Genomic DNA, 8,944 nt, shown 5'->3' on the forward strand with positions numbered 1-8,944 from the left:
GCATGGGGTGAAAGGTGAGAGTTCCTACCCCCACCCCACCCTCGCAAAGGCACACCACGGATGGCAGTGGGCAGTGGGCAGGGTGCAGGGGCCAGGGCAGGCGGGAGGCCCTGAGCACCGAAGGCAAGCGGCCAGGCTCTGACCTGCTGAAGCCCAGCCCAGGATACTTGTGGTTTGACAAACGCTGTCAGCTGACGGTTTAACAGCAAGTGCTTCAACAGGCTTCCTGCCCCTGAAAATCCTCACCTAATTCTCAGCAAATGTGAGTCTTATTACCAAACAACAGCAAAAAACCACCACCTCCGGATTTTATTCAATCATCAAAAACATAACCGTTGTTTTTTTTTTTTTTTAAACGTGTGTTGGGAATGTTGAGAATGTATCTGTAGCAATTTTGCACATAGCACATTAAGCTTTGTTTGTGGAACAAACTGAATGAAAGTGTGTGAAACATACAAATGCCACTGTAATGACCAAGGTAGTTGGTATGCGATAGTGAAAGCTCATCAGAAGATTTGCCTGGTTATATCACATTTATACTTCTCTTATCTATCCTAATTCAAGGGAGGTTGGGGGTGGGAGTGAGGAAGGACCAGGATGGAGAGGTGGGGATGGTGACCAATGTCTTGTGCCTGGTGACAAATCAAAATATGTTGAATTCCCACAGTTATGTTAAAATTTCATATATCTGGTAGAGAGGTTCAGACAGTATCTTCTCATATAGCTTTAACATAAAATAGTTAATCCTGAAAAATGGTTAACATATAGTACTTTACCTATTATATAAATAATAATAAATACTATTTATGTAATGCTTAATGAATAATAAATATCTATGAGTAAATGTAGGCTCTCCTTCATATACTTATAAAAAGAGCTCTGATCATTATTTTTTTCTTTTTTTAAAAGATTTATTTAGGGACACCTGGGTGGCTCAGTTGGTTAAGCCACTGCCTTTGGCTCAGGTCATGATCCCCGGGTCCTGGGATCGAGTCCCTCATCAGGGTCCTTGCTCAGCACAGAGCCTGCTTCTCTCTCTGCCTCTTCCTGCCACTCTGCCTGCTTGTGCTCACTCTCTCATCTCTCTGACAAATAAATAAAATATTTTAAAAATTTTTGGAAAGGATTTTATTTGTTTATTAGAGAGAGAGAGAAGGAGAGTGAGAAGGAGAAGCAGGCTCCCCATTGAGCAGAGATACAGATGTGGGACTCAATCCCAGAACCCTGGAATCATGACCTGAGCTGAAGGCAGACGCATAACTGACTGTGTTATGTGTCTGCCTTCATTACAGACACATTACGTCTGGGTGCCCCTAATCATTATTTTATTAATAATTCTTTTTTTTTAAGATTTTATTGTTTATTTGACAGCGAGATCACAAGTAGGCAGAGAGGCACGCAAGAGAGAGGGGGAGGCAGGCTCCCTGCTGAGCAGAGAGCCCGATGAGGGGCTCGATCCCAGGACCCTGAGATCATGACCTGAGCAGAAGGCAGAGGCTTTAACCCACGGAGTCACCTAGGCGCCCCTAATAATTCTTGATATCACAATTCATTATGAAATATAAAGTATTGGTTTGGCCTTTAATCAGAATATCCCCTAGGTTCTAGTAAGGTTAGGACTAGTATAGTGTTCTTTGCATCTCCCACATTGTATTCTATAGTTTGTTAGTTGGTTGGTTTATACCCTACTTCGTTCCATAAAAGATTTAAAATGGCTCAGTGCCTTTCACATCGAGGTGCTAAATTGTATTGAACTATACGCTGCGAGGCTGTGTATGTAAGTACATAAAAAACGAGTCAATTAAGCAGCCATAACATTATATGAATATATTTGAATAATACTGAGTACCAGAACTGAGGGTAACTGAAACAACTTATACACACACGTTGCGTGCGCGCGCAGGCACTCATTTTCTTCTCTATAACTTTTTCAAACTGTAAGAGAAGAAAATGCAGAAAAGGTAGTGCCAGGCTGGGGTAGATCCTATGCAGTGAGTTCTGTGGGGTCCCTATCAGATCAATGGATTTCCATCTGTTCATAGTTATCCAAGTGAACACAACAGACTAGAGATGTGAAGATGACTCAAGATTCAATCATCTCAACACAGTCTTTGCAAACTCCTGTCATCAGTCTCCTTTTGATTCCAAAGGGTAAGGGATACAAATCACCGTTCCCTGTAGGGAGCTAATCCTCTGTTAAAATAATCAAACCACATAGCTCTTTATGTGTATTTACCGTATTGAATTCTATAACAGGGTAGAGGTGCCCCATGCATTCAACAAATAAAATGCACTTCATTTAAAAGAGAGAAGGATTTCCTGGGGGAACAATAAAAATCAGGAATGTTACAGCAATTTTGTGAATCATGCAGGCATAATTACCAAGCAATAAAAATAAAATATCCACAATGCTCTCAGTCTTCATTAAAGACTGGTTTATAAGGCACTATTCGGTTGTTTGCTTTTGTTCAAACAAATGCTTTAAAACTAATATTCTGCATCTGTCAATACGTTCTAGGTGGAAATCTTTATAATTATAGAGTTTCATGTTCAAAAAACTTGTCTAGGTCCCAGCTCTATGTATGTGGTGAGCACAAGCCACAGGAGCATCACTGTGGCCCAAGGGCCCTGCGTTGATTGGGTCTTGACCAAGGAACCCTGAAATAACAGAGCTAAAAGTGGAGAAACAAAAGCTAAAGTCCCAGTTGGTAAAATGGGCCTTGTGTGAGGTCAGAAGGCAAGTCAACAAGGGGAGAAGAATGGCATTTAGAAACCCCAGAAGCTAAGAAAAACACTGTAGGACCCATGAGTCAACCAGAACCCTTCGAAGCTGAGGCTGTGGCTGATAGAGTGAGCCCAAATATGCCTCAGCCCCCTTCCTCAGTCATTATATTACCAACTTAATTTACACTGAGAAATTAATGCCCAGAAGCGATGATAATGATGATGGGGGGTGGGGACAGAGGAGGATGTTGACATGACTGGTGGTTTTTTCCTCCCTGAATTCTAGGCATGTGATGTAACAACTCTTAATTTTAAGCTACTTTACCTGTTGACTTGAGTCAACAGGTCCCTGGTACAGGGACGAGAAATATTCAAACGCTGCATTCTCTCTGCAGACCTACTTGGAAATCAGAAGATAGCGTGGGAAACAAGGAATCAGCCCAAGGGAGGCCAAAGAGCAAAGTCAAAGGCTATGATAGCTCAGGCATCCTTCTGACTGTTGGGGTTCCTTACTCCACTACAGCATCCACATTAGGACCAGATTTGCCCCTGGGAACAGAAATGCCACTTGGCAGTCCTATGGGATCCAAAGCTGTGAGAAAGGGAGAACTCAGGATGACTGGAAGGTGTTTCTACAGCCTAGAGAATGTAGAGGATTTTGCAGTTTGTTTTTTGTAGATTGGAGATTTTTTTTTTCCAAATATAAAACATTTTTCATACACCCCCCTCCAAAAAAACCTCCTAGCCCTTTGTGTGGAGCCAACAGTATTCCGCGATAAAATGGTCCTGATGGTGTAGCCTGAGCCGGAGATGCAGGAACCAACATTCCTCACAGAATTAAGGGAGTAGAGGTACTGTTTACTGGGAATAAGCCATAGATGGAAACCCCGTGGGGACAGAGGCAATATTCCCCAACACTGACACAGGGCCTTGTTCAGAGTAGGCAAAGATAAGTATTTGAAAATGAATGAGCAAATTAACAGGTAAACCAGAAAGTCAAAGTGGAGGGATGATAAGGTAACTAGTTTTAAGTACTAAAAACCACAAGAGATCAGAATCCAGGAAATTAGATTAGGTCTAAAGCACTATATAACACCTGGTAATCAGAATACAGATCTAATCATGGTGGTAGCCTCTTTTGCATTTCCTGCTGAATTAGGGTGGCATTAAGTTTCTTGATAGTTTTTCAAACACTTTATTATGCAAATTTAGAAAACATACAGCAAAACTGAGAGAGTTTTATAGTATATATTATACACTGACCGTCTGGATTCTACCATTAACATTTTGCATTTTACTTAGTTTATCACATGTCTATTCATTTCTCTATCCAATCATCTATTCATCTTATTTTTCATGCATTCCCAAGTAAATCACATACATCATTATATGTCCCCCTAAATAATTCAACATGCATATCATTAATAGAATTAAAAATTTGTTGATGGCTTTTCCAAAAATTTTTAAAAAGATTTTACTTATTTATTTGACAGACAGAGATCACAAGTAGGCAGAGAGGCAGGCAGAGAGAGAGGAGGAAGCAGCCTGCCTGCTGAGCAGAGCCCCATGTGAGGCTCGATCCCAGGACCCTGGGATCATGACCTGAATGGAAGGCAGAGGCTTCAACCCACTGAGCCACCCAGGCGCAAAATTTTTCAAATTTTGAAGTGCAATTTATATACAATTAAATGCAAAATCTTACATGTAAATCCCTAAATTTTAACAAATGCTTACAACTGTGTATCCCAAATCCCTATCAAGATAATAGAACGCTATCATTACCTGAGAAACTACTCAGAATTTTTTTAGAGTGGTGACTTTTTTGGTAGAGGGTGGATAGAAGTGCTGAAACTTCAGCATGGTCTGATTATAGCTTAGAATAGTGGGGGAAAACTTTCAGGTAGTCCTATACTGGGGAGTAAATAGAATTCCATGAGCCTCATCTTCAGAAGTGATCTCAAGAGATCTGTAGGAGTGATTGATTACTGGCTGTTCTTGAACTTTAGTCTCAAGTTAAAGAAAATACTAGTAGAGACAGCTTGTAGCCAACTTCTTTGTTCTGTAACATATCATACATTGACAGACACACAGAAGGAAAAGTACTCACTTGTAACCCCGAACTCTGTCCTGGAACTCGGTTGGCCTGCCTCTCAAGGCCAGAGCCTAGACTTTTTTCTATGTAGCTTTCTGCACTGTTTCTAGTATGCAGGCAAGTTAAATTCTTAAAACCAATGAGCCAGATTCTTATTTCCTCTCAGAATTGTGTACTGGAAACCATTCAAAAGCTTTCTGATTGTGTATCTTAAGATATTAAATGAAATAATTTATATTTTCAGATTTGGTCTCCATTTAGCATTTTGCTGCGCAACATTTTAGATGTGGCTTTTGGCATCAGAATATGGAACTTTAATCACGTTTGTGTCATATCTGGACATTGTGATGTCATTAAAATACTCTATCAAAATACCATTTAAAAACTATTATTATGGAAATTCTCAATTACATACAAAAATAGAAAATACAATAATGGATCTCCGTGGATTTATCAACCAGCCCCAACAATCATGTTCCTCTTCCTAAAATGCATTCAAATTCACCCATATTGTTACATGAATCAATAGTTTGTTCCTTTTTATTACCGAATGATGTTCCATTGTATGGATTACCAGTTTGTGTATTAATTTATACCTTGATTGCTTGTTTGGGGGAATTACAAAAAAATACTCACCTACACATTTTTATGTGAACATAAGTTTTGATCAGATAAATACCTAGGAGTGGGATTGCTGCTGGGTCATGTGATAAATATAAATTTCACTTTATAAGAAATGGCTAAATCTTTTTCTAAATTGACTATACCATTTTGCTTTTCCAGCAGCAATGAATGAGAGTTCCTGTCACTGCTCATCATGGCCAACATTTTGTATTCAGCTCTTTGTTTTAGCCATTCTAATAGGTGTGTAATAGTGGCCCATTGTGGTTTTCACTTATGTATCCCTAATGTCTAAAGATATCAAACAGCTTCCCATGTATTTATTTCCATCCATATATCTTCTTGGGGAAGTTTCTTTTCAGAAATTTTGCCCATTTTTAAATTGGGTTATTTTATTTTATTATTGTTGAGGTTTAAGAGTTATTCATCTATTCTAAAGAGAATTACTCTATGATCCAGTAATTCCACTACTGAGTATCTACCAAAAGAATATAAAAACACTAATTTGAAAAGATATACACCCTCCTACGTTTATTGCAGCATTATTTTACAATAACCAAAATATGGAAGCAGCCTGAGTCCATCGATAGATGAATAGATAAAGAAGATGTGGTTTACATATACCATGGAATATTATTCAGCCATTAAAAAAGAATGAAATCTTGCCATTTGCAACAACACGGATAGAGCTAGAGAGTGTTATGCTAAGTGAAGTAAGACAGTCAGAGAAAAACAAATACCATATGATTTTACTCGTGTGTTATTTAAGAAACAAAACAAATGAAAAAAGAGACAAATCAAAAAACAGACTTTTAAATATAAAGAATAAACTGATTGCCAGAGGGGACGTAGGTGGGGTGATGGGTGAAATAGGTGAAGGGGATTAAGAGTACATTTATCGTGATAAGCGCTGAGTAATGTAGAGAATTGAGTAATGTAGAGTATTGTAAAGAATTGTAGAGTAATGTAGAGAATTGTTGAATCACTACTTTGTACACCTGAAACAAATATAAGACTGTATTAACTGTACTGGAATTAAATTTTTTAAAAATTATAGCAGGGGGGGCGCCTGGGTGGCTCAGTGGGTTAAAGCCTCTGCCTTCAGCTCAGGTCGTGATCCCAGGGTCCTTGGATCGAGCCCCGCATCGGGCTCTCTGCTCAGCAGGGGGCCTGCTTCCTCCTCTCTCTCTCTCTGCCTTCCTCTCTGACTACTTGTGATCTCTCTGTCAAAAAAAAAAAAAAAAAAAATTATAGCAGGGGCACTTGGATGGCTCAGCAGGTAGAGCATGCAACTCTTGATCTCAGGGTTGTGAGTTTAAGCCCCACACTGGGCATAGAACCTACTTTAAAAAATTACAGCCAAAAAATTTTTTTCATATATTCCAAATACAAGTTTTATATGTATGTGTGTGTGTGTGTGTGAATTTTTTTTTTAAGATTCATTTTCTTTATTTTAGAGTAAGAGAGAGTGTGTGAGGTGGGTGGAGGAGCAGAGAGAGAGGAAGAGAATCTCAAGCAGGCCTCTGAGTGTGGAGCCCAACCTGGGGCTTGATCTCACCACCCTGAGATCAAGACCCGAGCTGAAACCAAGATTGGATTGCTCAACCGACTGAGCCATCCAGGCATCCCTAAATACAAGTTCTTTACTGGGTATGTGATCTGCAAAGATTTTGTTCCCATTTACAGTTTGTTATTTAATTCTCCTAACAGATTATTTTGCAGAGCAGAAGTTTTTAATTTTGATAAAATTTACTTTCTCAATTTTTTGTATTATGGTTGTGCTTTTGGTGGTATATCTAAAAATGGATCACAGAATACAAGATCACCAATGGGGGTTTTTTCCTAGAAGTCTTACAGTTTAATATTTAGGTCTCTTAATTTTTGTATAAAATATGAGTTTTGTGTCTAGGTTTCTTTTTTACACATGGATGAATGATTATTCCAGCACCAATTTTTGACAACACTGTCTTTATCAAATTGCCTTTGTAACTATGTCAAAAATAAGTTGACTACATTTCTGTAGGTCTATTTTTGGCCTCTCTATTCTTACCAATAGATAAATTGATATATACATCTATCCTTTTAACACTACCACAATGTCTTGATTACTATAGCTTCACAATAAGCCTTAAAATTGGGGAGTGTAATTCCTCCAACTTTTTTCATTTTTTTTTTTTAAAGATTTTATTCATTTATTTGACAGACAGAGATCACAAGTAGGCAGAGAGGCAGGCAGAGAGAGAGGAGGAAGCAGATTCCCTGCTGAGCAGAGAGCCCGATGCGGGGCTCGATCCCAAGACCCTGGGATCATGACCCAAGCCGAAGGCAGAGGCTTTAACCCACTGAGCCACCCAGGTGCCCCAACTTTTTTCATTTTTGTTGTTATGTTTTATAAACTTGGCTCTTCTAGTTTCATAACCTTTTCCATATAAATGTCGAATCCATTTGTCAATATCTAAAATATGTCTGCTGATCACTTCACGGCTTTTTGGCTAAGATCAAGCATAAAAGATGTCTGCTGAGGTTTTTCTTGGGATTGTGCTCAATGTGTAGATCAAGTTGGGGAGAACTGTCATCTTAACAATATTGAATGTTCCAATCCAGAAACGTAGCATATCTCTCCGTTTATTCAGATCTTCTTCGCTTTATTTCATCAATGTTTTATAGTTTTCCTTATATCGATCCTACACAGGTATCATAGATTATAGGCTTTTTTTTTTTTAATTTTAGGAGGTGCTATTTTAAATATCTTTTAAGTTTCAATGTTCAATAAATAAATAAATAAATAAACAGATTTTGAATTTCAGTTTTTCCTGCTATAAACAACATGTGGGCAGTTTTGTTGTGTGGAAATAAGTTTTCAAGTCATTTGTGTAAACACCAAGGAGTGGAATCGCTAGATCATATTCTAAGAATATCTTTAGTTTCATAAAAACTGTCAGACTCTCTTCCAAAGTGACTTTACCATTTGCATTCCTACTGGCAATTAATGAAGAGTTCCTGTTGCTCCACATGCTCATTATAATTTGGTGTTGTCTGTTTTAGATTTTTGCCATTCTAATAGGCATAAGGTGGTATCTCATTATTGTTTTAATTTGCATTTCCCTAATGACAAACAATGTGAAGCATCTTCCCATATGATTACTTGCCATCTATCTTCTTTTCTTCTTTGGAGAGCAGTCTGTTAAGGTATTTGGCTCATTTTTAAATCAGGTTGTTTGTTTTCTACTTGTTGAGTTTTAAGAGTTCTCTGTATATTTTTAGATAACAGCTCTTTTTTAAAAAGTTTATTTATTTACATAAACTCCATGCTCAATGAGGGGCTCAAACTCACAATACCAAGATCAAGAACCTCATGCTCTGACTGAGCCAGCCAGGTGCCCCTCGGTAATAGTTCTTTATCAGACATGTCTTTTTTTTTTTTTTTAAGATTTTTTAAATTTATTTGACAGACAGAGATCACAAGTAGGCAGAAAGGCAGGCAGAGAAAGAGCTGAGGAAACAGGC

This window comes from Mustela nigripes, chromosome 15 (assembly GCF_022355385.1).
Source record: "Mustela nigripes isolate SB6536 chromosome 15, MUSNIG.SB6536, whole genome shotgun sequence".
NCBI classification, from domain to species: domain Eukaryota; kingdom Metazoa; phylum Chordata; class Mammalia; order Carnivora; family Mustelidae; genus Mustela; species Mustela nigripes.